Source organism: Thamnophis sirtalis, unplaced genomic scaffold, assembly GCF_051295495.1.
Source record: "Thamnophis sirtalis isolate CommonGarterSnake01/CBP01778 unplaced genomic scaffold, rThaSir2_p1.2 scaffold_3, whole genome shotgun sequence".
NCBI lineage: Eukaryota > Metazoa > Chordata > Lepidosauria > Squamata > Natricidae > Thamnophis > Thamnophis sirtalis.
In genome coordinates, this window is record NW_028261383.1 from 16,696,741 (window position 1) to 16,716,995 (window position 20,255).

Sequence of the window (20,255 nt, forward strand, 5' to 3'; positions counted from 1 at the left end):
TGGAGGTTCCACAACTGTTTGCGCTCCATCGTAAAAAACAGAATACTTCATTCTTTGTATCTCTGTAAGAGATAAATCCATAATTAACAAAATTGGAGGAAATATTCTATAGAAGACAAAAGATAGTGAAGGTAAGACAGATGGGTAATCTGAAGATCCTTCAATTGCCTCCTGAGGTGTCCCGACTTGGATCTTCCCAAGGGATCCTCCTGCAAAATGGCTCCTGAGGGGGATTTGATGGATTCTTCTTTCCCTCAGGATCTCTGATGTCCACATTGCAGCACTTCAAATTGGAGGAAGGAAAAAAGAAGCAGTGTTAATGCACATCACATGAAATAAAGTGGATTTTCTATTTGGAAGTCAACCTCAATGCCCCCAATATCCAATAGTGAGGTTGAGTGAGAAAACAATGGAACAATGTCCTACAGGAATTGGTGAGACATCTCCACTATTCTGAATGCCAGGGAAGTTTGGGAAGGAGGAGTGAAGAATTCAAACATATTCTTCATTCCCTTTTGAGCTCCCTAGACTAATGTGTCTCACCTGCAACTCAACCTGCTCTTTCTTCTCCTCCACCTGGCTCAGGAGGAAGCCTTCTGCCAGGGCCACCGCCTGGGAGCTGCTCTCTGCTCCACACTCCCGCACCCAGCCCTCCATCTCTGGGGGCAGGATAGCCAGGAGTTGCTCCAGAACCACCAGGTCCAGCATCTGGGCTTTGGTGTGCTTTTCTGGTCTCAGCCATCGCCTACAAAAGTTGTGGAGCTTGCTGCAAAGTCCTCGGGGACCCTCAGCCTCCTGGTATTGGATGCTCCTGAAGTTGCAGGGCTGAACTTCTGAATGGAGGATGGTTTCCTCCATCATGCATGCGATCCGGGACTGAACCCGGAGGAGGGCTGGGCACGTGTTTCTCTTTCTCCACGGCCTCTCTTCGTATGGGAAGAGTCCCCACACAACATCAGGTCTCGATGCCTCCCTTGCAAATCTCTCCTGCAGCCTTTTCAGCGCCTGCGGAACTCCAAGGGTTAAGGAGAGCGAGTGTTACGTTCTAGAGAGGAAAAGGCTCGAGGATGTCCCTCCGTTCGCAGCCTCCTCTGGAAAGCAGCCGAAACGTTCGCCCTCTAGTGGACCAAAGGGGAAGCTCCCGTTCCTTTCTCACATCCCTCCTTTGCATCCCTTTGCACGGAAAGAACCCCACCCCACCCGGGGGACGTCTGGATTTCCCGCCGCCAGAATCTCCCGTTGCCTCTCAGGATTAAGGCGAGCGAGTGCCCGGTCCTAGAGCGGCGGCAAGCAGTTGTGATGTCACGCCTCCTCCAATGGGGAAGCGAGCGGCGTTACCTTCTCTTGGCCGAAGGCGCCCCCTGGAGGATTCTGCCTAAAATTACAGGATTCCCCGTAAGGGCGGGAAAGACTCGGAGAGAAGCAGAAAATAAACGGGGCTTCCCCAAAGGGACTGCTTTTCCCCTCGCCTCCGAAAGGTTTCCCTGCTCCTTCATTTACAGGAATCCCCCTCTCTCTCCCGCTGAAGGCCCTAGTTTCACCAACCTCATCTGAGGTAAAATTTACCTCAGACTTCATTTCTTTGAATCTTTTCTGCCCAAGGAGTCTTCTTTGCTGAGCCTGTGGAGCCTGCTGGAGCAAAGAACTTGGCCAAGGGCACCTTTAAGATGTTTATCATCCATCCATCCATCCCCATTCATCTATTATTATCTACGTGCATTTATGTATGTATGTATTTCTGTCTATTGATCGATCTAGTTATCATCTCTATCAATCTATAGTCTTATCATCTAATATCTATCCATATTTGTCTATGTATCATAATTAGTTATATCTAGCTACGTGATTTTCCATCCTATCTAATCTATATCATCGAAACTAAATCAATCTATCTCCATATCCCCCCCCTCTCCCTCCCTCTCACACAGACACATTTTAGAAAGTTCCCATCTCCCTCCCCAATGGACTTTTGGCGGTGTTTAGACAAAATTTTAAAAAAATAAAAAATAAGGATAAATATTTAAATAGGGGTAAAGATTATTAAAATTTGAAAATAAATGTTAATTAAAAGGGAGGCATGGGCCTTTGAAGCCTTAACCAACCTCCTGTCTACGCACTCCTCTAAAAGCCCCAAGTGAAATAGCAGAAAAAGGTTTACATATTTTTGAAAGACCAGAGAGCCAACACCAGTTCTTTACCTCACCACCACTCCAGGACAGCATCTCTTAAGAAGAAATATTTCCAGTAAAAGATGCTATAGATCAGGGGTGTCAAACACAACGCCTGTGGGTTGGATCCGGCCCACAGGGTTGTCCTGTAAAATATAAGGGGTCCTTTGGTCCGGTCTACCCAGTGTGAAGAGGAAACGTCGGGCCAGCAAGGCTTCGGCCAGGTGTACCCAATGTGAAGAGAAGACATCAGGCCAGCATGGATTCAGCCCGGTCTACTGAATGTAAACAGGACACATACCAGCAGTTTGGGGAATGGTGTCTTGGCCCCCTCCCTCAAACCTCATCCTCCAATGAACTTGTTCCCCACCCTTTCCATTGCCAGAGCTGTTTTTGTCTACTCCTGCCACCACAACTGGGATGAGGCAGGAGACTGCAAGCAGCCCAGTGCATCTGGCTGATTGAATTCTTCCACATGCTCCTTGGAGCTTCAGCCCAGCGGTTGCGGGGACTGCACCCATCTGCGCAAAGGTATGCATGTTTCCACAACATTAGAACTATTTTGTCTTTGAGCAAAAGAGTTCAAGTAGCACTTTTTTCACACAACTGAATGGACAAATGGACCATGGGACTGAGAAAAGGATAACTGCAAAATGAGTAAACAGTGTAACCAGGCAACTGTTTAGGCAAATACAATTCTGGGACCAAATGTATTACCATCAGGAAAAAGGAGGTCTTAACCCACTATTTAGTCAAATCCCATTTGGAATACTGTATCCAGTTCTGGAGACCTCACTTAAAATAAATTGACCCTTTTCTCTTTGTGACAGTCTCTCAAATACTGGAATACTGCTATCATGTCATTCCTAATCCTCCTCTCTAGACTAGCCAAACCCAACTTCTGCAAATGTTGTTCATATGTTTCAATCCTCATGCCTTTAATCATTTTCACAGCTCTTTTAGGCTTTTTTGGCTACTGCGGCACACAGGTGACTCATTCTTAAGTAATCATTTGGTCTCCAAGGTCTCTTTCATCGTTACTGTTTTTGAGCCAGGTTTCATGTAATCTATTTTTCCTACCCATGTATAAAATCTTACTTTTCCCCACATTAAATTTCATTTTGTTGGACTCAACCTTGTTTCATTTGGATCAGAAAGGCACAATGTGCATACACCCACCGTATTTTTCAGACTATAAGACATACTTTTCCTGTCCCCAAAATTGGGGGAAATGTCTGTACATCATAGAGAGCAAATGTTGCCGAAATCCCATCTATCCACCAGCTTCCACCCTTCGGCCTCTGCCTCCCAGCAATTTACCTCGCAGCAAACAGCAAGGCAGCTTCAGCACAGCCTGATTTAGCAGGAGCAGCTGATTGGAGGTGGGTTCTACCTTCCAGAATACCTCCAATCAGCTGTTCCAGGCTGTGGGGATCGCCTCCACCCATCACCGTTATCACCTAACGCCACCTTCATGGGTCCCATTTCAGCCTCAAAATGTCCTGTTTTTGGCCTCCACGCACTCAATTTCTGGCCTCTGCATGCCTTATTTCTGTCCCTTTGCAGGCAGTGGGGATTGCTGCCACCACCTATCCCCACTGCCTGGAATAGCCCAATCACGGAATACATGTAGGCCAAAAATGGGACTTATGGTGGCTTAAAATGTGCCTTGCGAAGCCAGCGATAAGTGGAAGCACTAACAGGCAGCAACAGCAATAGGCAGCAATGATCCCTACGGCCTATCGGAGATATTTCGAAAGGCAACTTCGAAAGGCAACTGCGAGGCAGAGGGAGACTTTTTTGGTGTCTTCCTCCAACATTGGGAGCATCATATACTTCGGAGCCTGTTATAGTCAAAAAAATACGGTAAAAATATATAGAGACATCGTGAGGCAGTGGTTAGAATACAGTACTACAAGCTAATGGCCACAGCTAAGAGCACGATCCTGAATGACTCATGATTGATTCAGGCTTTCAGCATTCTGAGGTCAGTAAAATGAGTACCAAGATTGCTGGAGATAATCTGCTGACTTTGTAAACTGCTCAGAGAGTGTTATGAAGCATTGTGGAGTGATAGATGAGTCTAAAAGGAATTGTTATTGCTAAATAGTTTCTCCCGAGAGTGAATCCTTTTGTGAGAAGATGACCATTCAGAGCAAAGCTCTTTCCACATTGCGTGTATTTATATGGCTTCTCTCCTGTGTGAATTTTGTTATGAGAAGAGTAGTGCTCCGAGCAAATGTATTTCCACACTCCATGCATTTAAACGGTTCCTCCCCTGTGTGCATCTTTTTGTGGGTAGTAAGTCTACTGCTCAGAGCAAAAGTATTTCCACATGCCATGAATTTAAATGGCTATCCCCCTGTGTGGGTCATCTTATGGCGAAGAAGAGTTCCATTTCGAGCAAAGGTCTTTCCACACTCCATGCATTTAAATGGCTTTTCCCCTGTGTGGATCATCTTGTGGCGAAGAAGATTACTATTTTGAGCAAAGGTCTTTCCACACTCCATGCATTTATATGGCTTTTCCCCTGTGTGGATCATCTTATGGCAAAAAAGATCACTATTTCGAGCAAAGGTCTTTCCACACTCTGTGCATTTATATGGTTTTTCGCCTGTGTGGATCATCTTATGGCGAAAAAGATGACCTTTTTGAGCAAAGGTCTTTCCACACTCTGTGCATTTATATGGTTTTTCGCCTGTGTGGATCATCTTATGGCGAAAAAGATGACCTTTTTGAGCAAACGTCTTTCCACACTCCATGCATTTATACGGCCTCTCCCCTGTGTGGATCCTCATATGGGAAATAAGATTACAATTTTGAGAAAATGTCTTTCCACATACCAAGCATTCTTTTCTGTGAATCGCTTTTTGAGATGTACAGAAGTTATTTTCAAGAGAAAGAATGCATGTTCCAGTGTAATTTTCTCCATTGTATCTTCTTATAGCATCTTCTCTTTTGTTTTGGGTTAAATAGTGTTTGTTTACATGTAATTTAGCTTTAATTAGCTTCACACTTTTCCCAATGTATTTTTTTCTTGTTTTCTCTTGTTGGGCAAGAAAGTCATGCAACAGAGTATTAGTGGAAGATGAGCTTTCCTGATTCCAATTGTTTGGCTGGTTTCTTTCATGGCTTTCTAATTCCATTTGAATTCCAAAGTTCTCCGTTCCATCTTCAGCATTGATCACTTGGAACACTTCACAGGAATCTTGATTCTCCTGCCCATTACCTTCAAAGGAAAAGAGAAATGAAAATGATAAGAAGGCTAGAGAAAAAGATCAAACTTTTCAACGAATCTTCTTCTGAATTTTTCTGAAATTCCATTATGTTGTATTTTGCATGATTGCAGTGTTGTGATATGGACATGATTTCTATTTTCATGAATCACGAAAGCTTTGGAAATATCTAGAAAACATCTCTTTCCTTCCAATTATCTCTATATATGCAAATCTCACTCAAAGTCAGTTTTGAGTTGAAGTCTACAAAAAGGACCTTTGCATAGGTCTTTGGAGATTCAAAAAGTTGTAGGATGTAGTGAGAGCCATATTAACAGCATCACTTGCCAATCTATTTGCTCAGTAGGCAAACTATCACGGGTCTAACAGCAGATCCGTGATGGTTTTCAGGTGAGCCGGCACGCACCAGCCTTTCAAAGGTTTTCATAATTACAGATGTCAGAGCAACCAGTCTGTAGTCATTCAGTTCATTTATGGAGGGTTCCTTCGGCATTGGGATGATAGTAGAGCATTTGAACATCTCTGGTGATTTATTAAAGATACTGGTGAAGATGGGGGCCAGTTCATCAGCACAAGCTATTAAGCAAGCAGGAGTTATCTTGTCTGGTCCTGGTGCTTTTCCTTGCTTTTTCCTGTGAAATAGACCTTTCATATCATTTTCTATAGTCACCAGGGGTGCAGGGCCCAAAGGGATGGACTCAGTTGTAGGAGGCTTGTCTATTGTTGGTGCGTCTGAGATGGGGATTGTGGAGATAGGTGACGTAGTTTGCTCAAACCTACAGAAAAACACATTTGGGTCATCTGCCAGTTGTTGATTTCCTTCAGCATGGAAAGGTTTGCTGTACCTCGTGATATTTTCAAGAGTTTTCCACATGTTTGCAGGTTCATTTGTTGAGAACGGATTCTTTAGATTTTCAGAGTAGCTTCTTTTTGCTGTTCTGATCTCCCTTATCAATACATTATGCTTAACTTGAGGAGTTAATTTGGAATTTGGAATTTTATTAACATTTTCCCTGAGGGGACTCAGGGCGGCTCACATAAAATCAGGAGGGGGGATACAAACAATAACATAGACACATATAAGTAAAAATAATGGGCAACATTCATTCATCATTCGGGAGGGGCAGCTATCTTTGTCCCCAGGCCTGTCGGGTTAGCCAGGTCTTAAGGGCTATGCGGAAGGCCAGGACGGTGGTGAGAGTACGAATCTCCACGGGGAGCTCGTTCCAAAGGGTCGGGGCAACCACTGAAAAGGCCCTCTTTGTAGTTGCCAGCCGGCACTGGCTGGCGGATGGGATTCGGAGGAGGCCCAATCTAAGACATCATCTTGAGGAGTTAATGACAACATTGATATAGAATCCTCTCACATGAGCTCCAGAGGACACATAAAAGCACACCTCATTCTTTTCAGCCTCCATAGATAAGTTTGAATAAAAATGGAAAAATACAGATAAGAAATGGCACAGAAAGCATCTAAGCAATTAAGCTTTTGCTTCCTTGGGGTACGAGAAGGCCAGATCCTTTACTTTTACCTCCCAGGAGACAATATCTGATTAGTGGTTTTTAAATAAAAAAATAACTATAATCTGTCCTCTTGAACTCTCTGATTGGGGACTAGAAAACTCTTACCCAGAGAGACCACATTCCTATGATTTTCAAGCATGACTTCAGAATGGAGTACTTTTTGGTCAGGATCAAGTTGAGACCATTCCTCCTCAGAGAAATACACAGCCACCTCCTCGAAGGACACAAGACTCTCCTGAACATGGAAAAAAGAACAGAACAGTCGGATTCGCAACATCTGTTCATCTTCAATAATGATTTACACAAGAGGATAGAAGGGGAACTCATCAAATTGACAGGAATACAAACACTCCAGAAGATAAACCCGAGATATGAAATGATCAACAGCTTGAGCCCTATCTAACTAATGAATTTCAGCAGCTAGAAATGTAAGGTTCTACATTTTGGGGAAAAAAAAATAAATGCACAGGCATAGAACAGTTGATATCTAGCTAAGCAGTAGTAAATGCAACATGGATTTTGGAGTCCTAGTGGAGAAATAGAAGAACAGAGCACTCTGCACACCCACTTTACTTACTGAAGGAAAGGAAGAATACAAAACAATTTCCCCCTTTCTTACTTGATTTGGAGGTTCAACCACTGTTTGAGCTCCATCGTTAAAACCAGAAAACTTCATTCTTTGTATCTCTGTAAGGGATAAATTGGAGGAAATATTCTATAGAAAACAAGAGATAGTGAGGGTAAGACAGATGGATAATATGAAATCCTTCAACTACCTCCTGAGGTGTCCTGACTTTGTTCTTCCCAAGGGATCCTCCTGAAAAATGGATCCTGAGCAGGATTTGATGGATTCTGCTCTCCCGTAGGATCTCTGATCTCCACAGTACAGCACTTGAAGTAGGAGGAAGGAAAAAAGAAGCAGAATTAATGCACATCACATGAAATAAAGTGGATTTCTCTATTTGGAAGTCAACCTCAAAGCCCCCAATATCCATCAGTGAGGTTGAGTGCGAAAACAATGGAACAATGTCCTACAGGAATTGGTGGAACATCTCCACCTATTATGAATGCCAGGGAAGTTTGGGAAGGAGGAGTGAAGAATTCAAATATATTTTTCATTCCCTTTTGAGCTCCCTAGACTAATGTGTCTCACCTGCAACTCAACCTGCTCTTTCTTCTCCTCCGCCTGGCTCAGGAGGAAGCCTTCTGCCAGGGCCACTGCCTGGGAGCTGGTCTCTGCTCCACACTCCCGCACCCAGCTCTCCATCTCTGGGGGAAGGATAACCAGGAGCTGCTCCAGAACCACCAGGTCCAGCATCTGGGCTTTGGTGTGCTTTTCTGGTCTCAGCCATCGCCTACAAAAGTTGTGGAGCTTGCTGCAAAGTTCTCTGGGACCCTCAGCCTCTTGGTATTGGATGGTCCTGAAGTTGCAGGGCTGAACTTCTGAATGGAGGATGGTTTCATCCATCATGCATGCGATCCGGGATTCAACCCGGAGGAAAGCTGGACACGTGTCTCTCTCTCTTTCTCTCTCCCGGGCAAGAGCCCCCACCCACCATCACGCCTCCCATGCAAATCGCTCCTGCAGCCTTTTCAGCACCTGCGGAGTTCCAACGGTTAAGGAGAGCGAGCGCTGTGTTCTAGAGGAAAAGGCTCGAGGATGTCCCTCCGTTCGCAGCCTCCTCTGGAAAGCAGCCGAAACCTTCGCCCTCTAGTGGCCCAAAGGGGAAGCTGCTGTTCCTTTCTCACATCCCTCCTTCGCATCCCTTTACATGGGAAGAGCCCCCTCCCCCTGAGGACGTATGGATTTCCCGCCGTCAGAATCTCCTGTAGCCTCTCCACCTCCCTGTGGAGCCCCAGGGATTAAGGCGAGCGAGTGCACGGTCCTACAGCGGCAAGCGTTTGTAATGTCACGCCTCCTCCAACGGGGAAGCTCCTGACGTTACCTTCTCTTGGCTGAGGCCGCCCCCTGGAGGATTCTGCCTAAAATTACAGGATTCCCCGTAAGGGCGGGAAAGAATAGGAGCAGAAAATAAACGGGACTTCCCCAAAAGGATTGGGGAGGGGTTTCATTGGAGGCGTCCCTCCCCCCGACTCCTAAAGGTTTCCCTGTTCCTTCATTTACCGGAATCCCCCTTTCTCTCCCGCTGAAGGGAAGCCATTCCGGCCCTAGTTTCACCAACCTCATCTGAGGTAAAATTTACCTCAGAATTCATTTCTTTGAATCTTTTCTGCCCAAGGAGTCTTCTTTGCATCTGGTGTGTTGAGCCTATGCAGCATCACAAAGGAGACCCTGGCAAAGGGCATCTTTAAGATGCTTATCATCTATCTATCTATCTTTGTATCCATCCATCATCCGTCCATCATCCATCCAAAGGGACCTTTATGATGTTTATCATCTATCATCCTTTTCATCTATTAGGTGCATGCATAACCGTGCCCAACATCCCTGTCCTAATATCCCCATTTATTTCTACCCATCTCCTGTGTTCTTATTCATGTTTATTCTTATTCCTGTTATCTTGTACATATGTGACAAACTAAAATATCTATCCATCCATTCCTCTATTCATGTCTATTTATCATTATCTATCTACTCTCTACATGTATTTATCTATGTATCCTCTACCTCTAACCATGTATTTGTTGATCTATGAGTATTCATATATGCATCATCTATCCTTATCTAGGTCTGTCTTGTCTATCGATCTTTCTAGCTATCATCTCTATCACTCTATCGTCTATTTATCATCTAATATCTCTCTCCATATTTGTTTACCAAGATCTTTATTTCTTTGAATCGTTTCCGCCCAAGGATCACATCTTGTGGGCTGATCCTGTGCAGCATCACAAAGGAGAGTCTGGCCTTTAAGATGTTTATCATCCATCCATCTATTCATCTCCATTCATCTATTATTATCTATCATTATCTATTATCTACGTGCATTTATGTATGTATGTATTTCTGTCTATTGATCGATCTAGCTATCATCTCTATCAATGTATAGTCTATCTATCATCTAATATCTCTATCCATATTTGTCTATGTATCATAATTAGTTATATCTGGCTACATGATTTTCCATTTTATCTAATCTATATCATCGAAACTAAATCAATCTATCTCCATATCTTCTCTCCCTCCACCCCTCCCTCTCCCCCCCCCTCTCTCACATACACACAACACACATACACAAATATTTTAGAAACTTCCCATCTCCCTCACCAATGGACTCTGGGTGGAATACTGCTATCATGTCATTCCTAATCCTTCTTCTCTCTAGACTAGCCAAACCCAAATTCTGCAACTGTTGTTCATAAATTTCAATCCTCACGCCTTTAATCAGCTGTTCTTCTTTCCACTTTTTCTTAGTTTATACAACTAAGGATTGTATTAGGCTTTTTTGGCTGCTGCGGCACACAGGTGATTCATTCTTAAGTAATCATTTGGTCTCCAAGGTCTCTTTCATTGTTACTGTTTTTGAGCCAGGTTTCATGTAATCTATTTTTCCTACCCATGTGTAAAATCTTACTTTTCTCCACATTAAATTTCATTTTGTTGGACTCAACCTTGTTTCATTTGGATCAGAAAGGCACAATGTGCATAAATCCACCGTATTTTTCAGACTATAAGACACACTTATAGTTGGTGGAAATGTCTGTACATCTTAGAGAGCAAATGTTGCCGAAATCCCATCCACCCACCAGCTTCCATCCTTTGGCCTCTGCCTCCCACCAATTTACCTCCTTGCAGCAAACAGCCAGGCAGATTCAGTACAGCCTGATTTAGCAGGAGCAGCTGATTGGAGGTGGGTTTTACCTTCCAGAATACCTCCAAGCAGCTGTTCCAGGCTGTGGGGATCGCCTCCACCCATCACTGCTACCACCTATCGCCACCTTCACGGACCACATTTCAGCCTCAGAATGTCCTGGTTTTGGCCTCCACACACTCCATTTCTGGTCTCTGCATGCCTTATTTCTGTCCCTTTGCAGGGGGTGGGGATTGCTGAGAGCACCTATTCCCACCGCCTGGAATAGCCCAATAAAGGAATACGTGTAGGCCAAAAATGGGACTTATGGTGGCTTAAAATGTGGCTTGCGAAGCCAGCGATAGGAGGCAGCACTAACAGGCAGCAACGGCAATAGGCAGCAACGATCCCTATGGCCTGGAATAGCTTATCGGAGATATTTCGAGAGGCACATCCTATCACCAATCAGCTGCTCCTGCTAAATTAGACTGTGCTGAAGCTGACCATGCTATATGCTGTTTGCTGCAAGATGCTAAATTGCTGCGAGGCAGAGGTAGATTTTTTTTTCTTGTCTTCCTCCCCAAAAATTGGGGGCATCTTATACTTCGGAGCATCTTATAGTCCAAAAATATGGTAAAAATATATAGAGACATCGTGGTGAAGTGAATAGAATGCAGTACTACAAGCTAATTGGCCACAGCTAGGAGCTTGATTCTGAACGGTTCATAGTTGATTCAGCCTTTCAGCATTCTGAGGTCAGTAAAATGAGTACCAAGGGTGCTGGGGACAACATGCTGACTTTGTAAACTGCTCAGAGAGTGTTATGAAGCATTGTGGAGTGGTAGAAAAGTCTAAGTTGAATTATTATTGCTATATAGTTTCTCCTGGGCGTGAATCCTTTTATGAAAAGTAAGATGACCATTCAGAGCAAAGCTCTTTCCACATTGCGTGCATTTATATGGCTTTTCTCCTGTGTGGATTTTGTTATGAGAACTAAGAGTACTGCTCCGAACAAATGTCTTTCCACAATTCATGTTGTATTTTGCATGATTACAGTGTTGTGATATGAACATGATTTCTGTATTCATGAGTCACAAAAGCTTTGAAAATATCTAGAAAATATCTCTTTCCTTCCAATTATCTCTATATATGCAAATCTCACTCAAAGTCAGTTTAGAGTTAAGGAATAATCAGGGGAAACATCTGAAGAGGAATTAGGAGAAAACCTAAGATTTATTAGGGTGAGTTAAGAAAATGTCACTGCCCAAAGTCTCACCGGCTTTCAAGGGCTCTTCTCAGTCCACAGAGAACAGACCCCTAAACTACTTTAGTGCGAGATCACCTGAGATCAGTAGTCAATATCTCATGCTAGTACTTTAGGACTATGTTCTCTACAAACTGAGGACCGCGTGAGATCCGGGCAAAAGTGTTTGAAACCAAAGAAGTCTTTCCTTCTATTTACAAAGCATATTGCCCTGGATCTCGTGCAGGCCTCAGTTAGCAGAGGCCTAAAGTATATAGTGCGAGATCATACAGTATGGGTAGTACGAGAGTTCACGGTACTGATCTCGCATGATCTCTCACTACTTTAGGCCTGTTTTCTGCATATGCACCAAATGTCTCGCTACATTGACGCAAGTTTAGTCTCAGCGGGGTAGGATGTTTATAGGCCAAGTGCGATTAGACAATATGAATTTGTCTTCAGTGCATAAGCTCTCACTGTACATAAAAGCTATAAGTGATGAATCATGATCATTAACATCATAAAAATATATTCACAGGATACAACATTTAGTGATAGTCATAGGATACTAAATAACCAATCAACATCAATTGTGCTAGGAAACTGGGTCTAAAGTACTTGGGGGAGAAAGGTCCTAACACAGAATTTTTGGAGGTTTCAGAGGAAGAATAATGGTTAGGTGTTGTGACTCAGCAGAAGTTTGCTGTGAGTTGAGTCGGGATGCAGGAATAACAATGCAGCTGGGGCTCGTTAGTGTGGTCTTCTGGAGATAAAAGGACTGATGGTGCCACGCCCTGGTTGCAGATGTCAACGTTCGTCATTCGTTCATGGTTCATTGTTCATCGATCGTGGTTTGTTTGTGAGAGGCACTTGGAGAAGTGATCTGCTTTCTTTCTGTATACCTGGTTTGGCCGTAAGAGATCTTTGTTTTTGCATTGTTATCTTCTTGCCAGAGACTTTATTTATACCGAGCCAAGGTGGTGCAGTGGTTAGAGTGCAGTACTGCAGGCCACTTCAGCTGACTGCTATCTGCAGTTCAGCGGTTCAAATCTCACCGGCTCAAGGTTGACTCAGCCTTCCATCCTTCCGAGGTGGGTGAAATGAGGACCCAGACTGTGGGGGCAATATGCTTACTCTGTAAACCGCTTATAGAGGGCTGAAAGCCCTATGAAGCGGTATATAAGTCTAACTGCTATTGCTATTGCTAGGTTTATTTTTGGGCTCGCAGCCAGTGTGAGCCGAGGCTGATAAAGTTCTTTCCTTTTAAGTCTGTCTGCCTGTCATCTTTGAACAAGCGAGGAAGGGGGGGCCAGAACAGTTAGGATAGGACAAGAAGAACAGGATAAGATAGTGAAAGAAGAATAGACAAGACTTGACTGAACTGGACTAGAATAGCTTACAAAATAAATCATGCTAGGAAACCAAATAAAACAATATAAATCATAAAAATACAAGCAAAAAAATTATAGTCCCAAGTAGAAAAAAAGATAGGTAATTGTAAAGATGAGAAGAAAAATAGTAATACAGTCTTACTAAATTGTTTGCCAGTGTTGTGAGAATTAGTTATTTAGCAGAGTGATAGCATGGGGGGAAACTGTCCTTGTGTCTAGTTGTTCTGGTGTGCAATGTCCTATAGTATCATGATAGCACTTCTATCACGAGGGCAGAGGTTAAAATAATGTAAGTCCAGGATTGTGAGGGGTCTGTAGATATTTTCACAGCCCTCTTTCTGGTTCATTTAGTATACAGGTCCTTAATGGAAGGCAGGTTGGTAACAATTGTTTTTTTCTCCAATTCTAATTGTCTGTTGAAGTCTGTGTCTGTCTTGTCAGGTTGCAGAGCCAAATCAGACAGTTATAGAGGTAAAGACAACAGCCTCAATAATTCCTTTGTAGAACTGTATCAGCAGCTCCTTGGGTAGTTTGAGCTCTCTGTGTTGGCACAGAAAGAACATTCTTTGCTGTGCTTTTTTGATGTTAGGTGTCCATTTGAAGTCTTGATTTGGATTTGGATTTATTGAACATTTATAGGCCGCCCTTTTCCCTGAGGGGACTCAGGGCGGCTTACAATCACAAAGGAAAGGGAGTGTAGGACAGTGCAAAAAGAAATGTGAACAAAAATAAATTAAACAATAAAACTCAACATTCACTCAACATTCGGGAGGGGCGAAAATAGGCTTAGCCCCAGACCTGACGGGCTAGCCAGTTCTTAAGGGCTGTGCGGAAGGCCTGGACGGTGGTGAGGGTACGAATCTCCACGGGGAGATTGTTCCATGGTGTCGGAGCCGCAACAGAGAAGGCTCTCCTCCGGGTAGTCGCCAGTCGGCACTGACTGGCGGATGGAATACGGAGGAGGCCAACTCTATGCGATCTGATGGGACGCAGGGAGGTAATGAGATATTATAGAACCTAGAAAGTTGAAAGTTCTATCTATCATAGGGCTATCTATGTTGATACTGTGTGGTCTAGTATTGTAAAAAGCAATAGTATAGGAGGTTTTTCTAATAAGATACTTTATTGTGCAGGTATCTGATGTGGTTTTGCCTAGCTTCACCTGCTGCTTCTTGTCTCTCAGAAAACTTATCATCCTTTACACATGTGGTCAGGCAAAGCTAGCTGATTTAATTTAATTAGAAGAATATCTGGAACAATGGGTTTGAATGCCGAGCTGAAGTCTACAAAAAGGACCCTTGCATAGGTCTTTGGAGATTCAAAACGTTGTAGGATGTAGTGAGAGCCATATTAACAGCATCACTTGCTGATCTATTTGCTCAGTAGGCAAATTGTAAGGGTCTAACAGCAGATCCGTGATGGTTTTCAGGTGAGCTGGCTTTGGCCCGTCTACCCAGTGTGAAGAGCAAACGTTGGGCCAGCGAGGCTTCGACCAGGTCTACCCAATGTGAAGAGGAGATATCGGGCAAGTGTGGCTTCGACCAGGTCTGCCCAATGTGAAGAGGAGGCATCAGGCCATTGTGGCTTCAGCCCGGTCTACCCAATGCAAACAGGAGAAATACCAACAGTTTGGGGAATGGTGCCAAGATAGCCATACCCATGCAGGTAGCCACACGCACCATTGGCCATGCCCAATGAGTGGTATCACGCTGGCCATACTACCTTCAAAAATCTGGGGTTCACAAATGAAACATCATATGCTAAATGCTTTGCCTTTTCATTAGTAATTTCATCTCTCAGCTACCACTTGTGAGGGCTTGGGCACCTTTTTTTTAACCTTCCCTAGATCATTACACACCTACAGGAAATACAAAAGAGTTAACCAAGGATTGTATATGCATTCTCAGCCAAATATATTTATGAGGCAGCCCAACTTGTCACTACCACACTGCAGCCCCTGTGCACTCAGCCCCCTACCTCAAACCTCTCTTCCAATGAACCTGCTCCCCACACTTCCCATTGCCGGAGCTGTTTTTGCCTACCCCTGCCACCACAGCTGGGATGCAGCAGGAGGCTGCACAGCAGCCCAGTGCATCTGGCAGGCTTGATTGCATTCCTCCGCGTGCTCCTTGGAACGTCAGCCCGGCAGCTACGGTATTGCACCCATTTGCGGAAAGGTATGCATGTTTCAACAACACTAGAACTATTTTGGCTTTGAGCAAATGAGTTCAAGCAGCGCTTTTTTCACACAACTGTATGGATTTTGGATTTGGATTTATTTATTTATAGGCCGCCCTTTTCCCTGAGGGGACTCAGGGCGGCTTACAATCAAAAAAGGAAGGGGAGTGTAGGACAATACACAAAGAAAAGAAATGTGCACAAAGTAAATTAACAATAAAAACTCAACATTCACTCAACATTCGGGCGGGGCGAAATAAGATTATCCCCAGGCCTGACGGGTTAGCCAGTTCTTGAGGGCTGTGCGGAAGGCCTGGACGGTGGTGAGGGTACGAATCTCCACGGGGAGATTGTTCCATAGTGTCGGAGCCGCAACAGAGAAGGCTCTCCTCCGAGTAGTCGCCAGTCGGCACTGACTGGCGGATGGAATACGGAGGAGGCCAACTCTATGCGATCTGATGGGACGCAGGGAGGTAATTGGCAGAAGGCGGTCTCTCAAATAGCCAGATCCACTACCATGGAGCGCTTTATAGGTGGTGAGTAAGACCTTGAAGTGCACCCGGAGACCAACAGGTAGCCAGTGCAGCTCGCGGAGGATCGGTGTTATGTGGGCGAACCGTGGTGCGCCCACGATCACTCGCGCGGCCGCATTCTGGACTAGCTGAAGTCTTCGGATGCTCTTCAAGGGCAGCCCCATGTAGAGCACATTACAGTATTCCAGCCTAGAGATCACAAGGGCTCGAGTGACTGTTGTGAGGGCCTCCCGATTCAGGTAGGGCCGCAACTGGCACACCAGGCGAACCTGGGCAAATGCCCCCCTGGTCACAGCTGAGAGATGGTGGTCAAAAGTTAGCTGTGAATCCAGGAGGACTCCCAAGTTGCGGGCCCTTTCTGAGGGGTTTAAATTTTGTCCCCCCAGCCTGAGTGATGGTATGGTGGTCAAATTCTTGGGAGGGAAACACAACAGCCACTCAGTCTTGTCTGGGTTGAGTATCAGCTTGTTCGCTCTCATCTAGTCTTTAACGGCTTCCAGTCCCCGGTTCATCACGTCCACCGCTTCATTGAGTTGGCACGGGGCGGACAGATACAATTGTGTATCGTCCGCATATTGGTGATATTTTATCCCGTGCCTTCGGATGATCTCGCCCAGCGGTTTCATGTAAATGTTGAATAGTAGGGGGGATAGGACCGACCCCTGCGGCACCCCATAGGTTAGGGGCCTCAGGGACGATCTCTGCCCCCCCACTAACACCGACTGCGACCTGTCCGAGAGATAGGAGGAGAACCACTGCAAAACAGTGCCGCCCACCCCCATCTCCCGCAGTCGTCGCAGAAGGATACCATGGTCGATGGTATCGAAAGCCGCTGAGAGGTCCAGGAGAACTAGGATGGAAGCATGGCCTCCATCCCTAGTTCTCCAGAGATCATCAGTCAATGCGACCAAAGCGGTTTCTGTGCTGTAACCGGGTCTGAAGCCAGACTGGAAGGGGTCAAGATAGTTAGCTTCCTCCAAGGTACGCTGAAGCTGGAGAGCCACCACCTTCTCAACAACCTTCCCTACAAAGGGAAGGTTGGAGACTGGACGATAGTTATTAAGAACAGCTGGATCCAGAGACGGCTTCTTCAGGAGGGGTCTCACCACCGCTGTCTTAAGCGCGGTGGGAAAGTACCCCTCCCGAAGAGAAGCGGTAACAACCGCCTGGATCCAGCCTCGTGTCACCTCACTGCTGTTGGCAACCAGCCAGGAGGGACACGGGTCCAGTATGCAGGTGGAGGCACTCACAGCTCGCATAGCCTTGTCCACATCCCCAGAGGCAACTTCCTGAAACTCAACCCAGAGATGGTTTGCCAAGTTTTCTCCTTGTGTCTCGGCTGGATCTACTGGGGTGGAGTCCAGGTCCGCTCGAAACCGGGCAACTTTGTCCGCCAAGAACTGGACATACTCCTCAGCCTTACCCTGTAAGGAGTCCCCCGTCTCCCTCCTATTTAGGAGGGAGCGGGTTATCCTAAACAGGGCGGCTGGGCGGGACTCGGCGGACGCTACCAAGGAGGCAATGTATGTTCTTTTAGTTGTTCTTAGGGTCCGAATATACTCCTTGGTGCATGCTGTCAAAAGTGCCCGTTTCGACTCGGACCTATCGGACCTCCACGAGTGCTCTAGGCGTCTCCTCCGGCGCTTTACCTCCCGGAGCTCCTCAGTAAACCAAGGAGGCCTCCGGGGGCCGCTGACCCGGAGGGGCCGTAGCGGCGCAATCCGGTCGAGGGACTCCGAAGCTGCCGAGTGCCAGGCAGCGACGAGGGTCTCCGCCGAACTGTGGGCGAGGGTATCAGGAATAACCCCAAGCTCCGTCTGGAACCTAACAGGATCCATCAGTCGCTTGGGGCGGAACCAGCTGGTCGGTTCCGCCTCCCTACGGTGGCGGTTTGGCCTCCGGAAGTCTAGCCTCAGTAGGTAGTGGTCTGACCACGACAGGGGTATGATCTCATTACCCCTCAGACCAAGATCGTAACTCCACTGCTCCGAGATGGACAAAGTTACCATGGCACTGAAAAAGGATAATTGCGAAATGAATAAACAGTGTAACCGGGCAGCTGTGAAGGCAAACACAATTCTGGGACGCATCACCAAATGTATTATCATCAGGAAAAAGGAGGTCTTAACCCACTATTTAGTCATATCCCATTTGGAATATTGTATCCAGTTCTGGAGACCTCACTTAAAAAAAGATATTGATAAGTTAATTGTCCTCACTCTAAGGAAGATTCTTGTTAATTCCAGGTTGTTTCTCTCCTTGATTAGTTTACACCCATGTTTTCTTATCCTGCCCTCTGGTGTTTTGGAAAATGAATTGATCCCCTCCTCTTTGTGGCAGCCTCTCAAATACTGGAATACTGCTATCATGTCATTCCTAATCTTTCTTCTCCCGAGACTAGCCAAATCCAAATCCAGGGACTTTTCTTCATATGTTTCAATCTTCAGGCCTTTAATCATCTTAGCTGCTCTTCATTCCACATTTTCCAAAGTCTCAACATCTTTATTGTAATGGGATGACCAAAATTAAATGAAGTATTTCAGGTGTAACTTTACTGATGCTTTATAAGGGGTACTTGTACTTCACGTGGTTTCGATTCTATGCCTCCATTTATACAACCAAGGATTGTATTAGGTTTTTTGGGCTGCTGTGGCACACAAATCACTCATGCTTAAGTAATCATCTATTTGAATCCAAGGTCTCTCTCACAGTTACTGTTTTTGAGCCAGCTTTCGTGTAATCTGTTTTTCCTGCCCATGTGTAAAATCTTACTTTTCTGCACATTAAATTTCATTTTGTTGGATTCAACCTTGATTCAATTGGATCAGGAAGGCCCAATGTGCGTACCCACACCGTATTTTTCAGACTATAAGACACTTTTCCCATTCCAAAAGGTTGGTGGAAATGTCTGTACATCATTCTTGCAGCAAACAGCAAACATCCTGGTCAGTTTCAGCACAGCCTGATTTAGCAGGAACAGTTGATTGAAGGTTGTTTCTACCTTCTAGAATACCTCCAATCAGCTGTTCCAGTCTGTGGGGATCGCCTCCACTCATCACTGCTACTACCTATCGCCGCCTTCACGCGCCCCATTTCAGCCTCAGAATGTCCTGTTTTTGGCCTCCACACACTCCATTTTTGGCCCGTGCATGGCCCATTTTTGGCCTGTTGAGACATCAGGGATTGCCTCCACCATCTATTCCGGCCGCTTGGAATAGCGCGGAGGCCAAAAACAGGACATATGGTGGTTTAAAATGGGGCTTGCAGACGGCGATAGGCGGCAACACCAACAGACAGCAACTGCAATAGGCAGCAACGATCCCCGCGGCTTGGAACACCTTATCGGAGATATTTGGAGAGGGACATCCAATCACCAATCAGCTGCTCCTGCTAAATCTGACTGTGCTGAAGTTGACCACGCTGTATGCTGTTTACTGCAAGGTGGTAAATTGCTGCAAGGCAGAAGCAGATTTTTTTCGTGTCTTCCTCCAACATTGTGGGCATCATATACTTCGGAGCCTCTTATAGTTCAAAAAATACGGTAAAAATATATAGAGAGATCGTGGGGTAGTGGTTAGAATACAGTACTACAAGCTAATGGCCATAGCTAAGAGCTCAATCCTGAACAACTCATGGTTGATTCAGGCTTTCAGCATTCTGAGGTCAAATGAGTACCAAGATTACTGGGGACAATCTGCTGACTTTGTAAACTGCTCAGAGTGTTATGAAGCCTTGTGGAGTGGTAGAAAAGTCTAAGTGGAATTATTATTGCTATATAGTTTCTCCCGAGAGTGAATCCTTTTGTGAGATGACCATTCAGAGCAAAGCTCTTTCCACATCGCGTGTATTTATATGGCTTCTCTCCTGTGTGAATTTTGTTATGAGAAGAGTGTTGTTCCAAGCAAATGTATTTCCACACTCCATGCATTTAAACGGTTTCTCCCCTGTGTGCATCTTTTTGTGGGTAGTAAGTTTACTACTCAGACCAAAGTATTTCCACATGCCATGCATTTAAATGGCTATTCCCCTGTGTGGATCATCTTATTCATTTCATTTTTCATTTTATTTGGTTTGTATGCCGCCCACTCTCGAGAGACTCTGGGCGGCTTACAGATAAAAAAAGGGAGGGGGAAACATACAAAAAATTAAACAATAACATTAAAATTCCACAACATTCATAGCTTAGGATGGGGCTGGATAAATCAGCAGCCCCAGGCCTGCTGGAACAGGTCT

General features: G+C 45.1%; 1 pseudogene across 1 annotated transcript in view; it reads right to left on the reverse strand.

Moving 5' to 3' along the window:
• LOC148047297 (uncharacterized) overlaps nucleotides 1-20,255 on the reverse strand; it is a 68,692-nt pseudogene that overhangs the window by 22,483 nt on the left and 25,954 nt on the right. Inside the window, exons 7-9 of the transcript XR_015695833.1 lie at nucleotides 19,947-20,061; nucleotides 11,549-11,711; nucleotides 4,420-5,019 (exon numbers count right to left, since the gene is read on the reverse strand). The product of XR_015695833.1 is annotated as an uncharacterized LOC148047297 (transcript). The remainder of the gene's footprint in view (nucleotides 1-4,419; nucleotides 5,020-11,548; nucleotides 11,712-19,946; nucleotides 20,062-20,255) is intronic.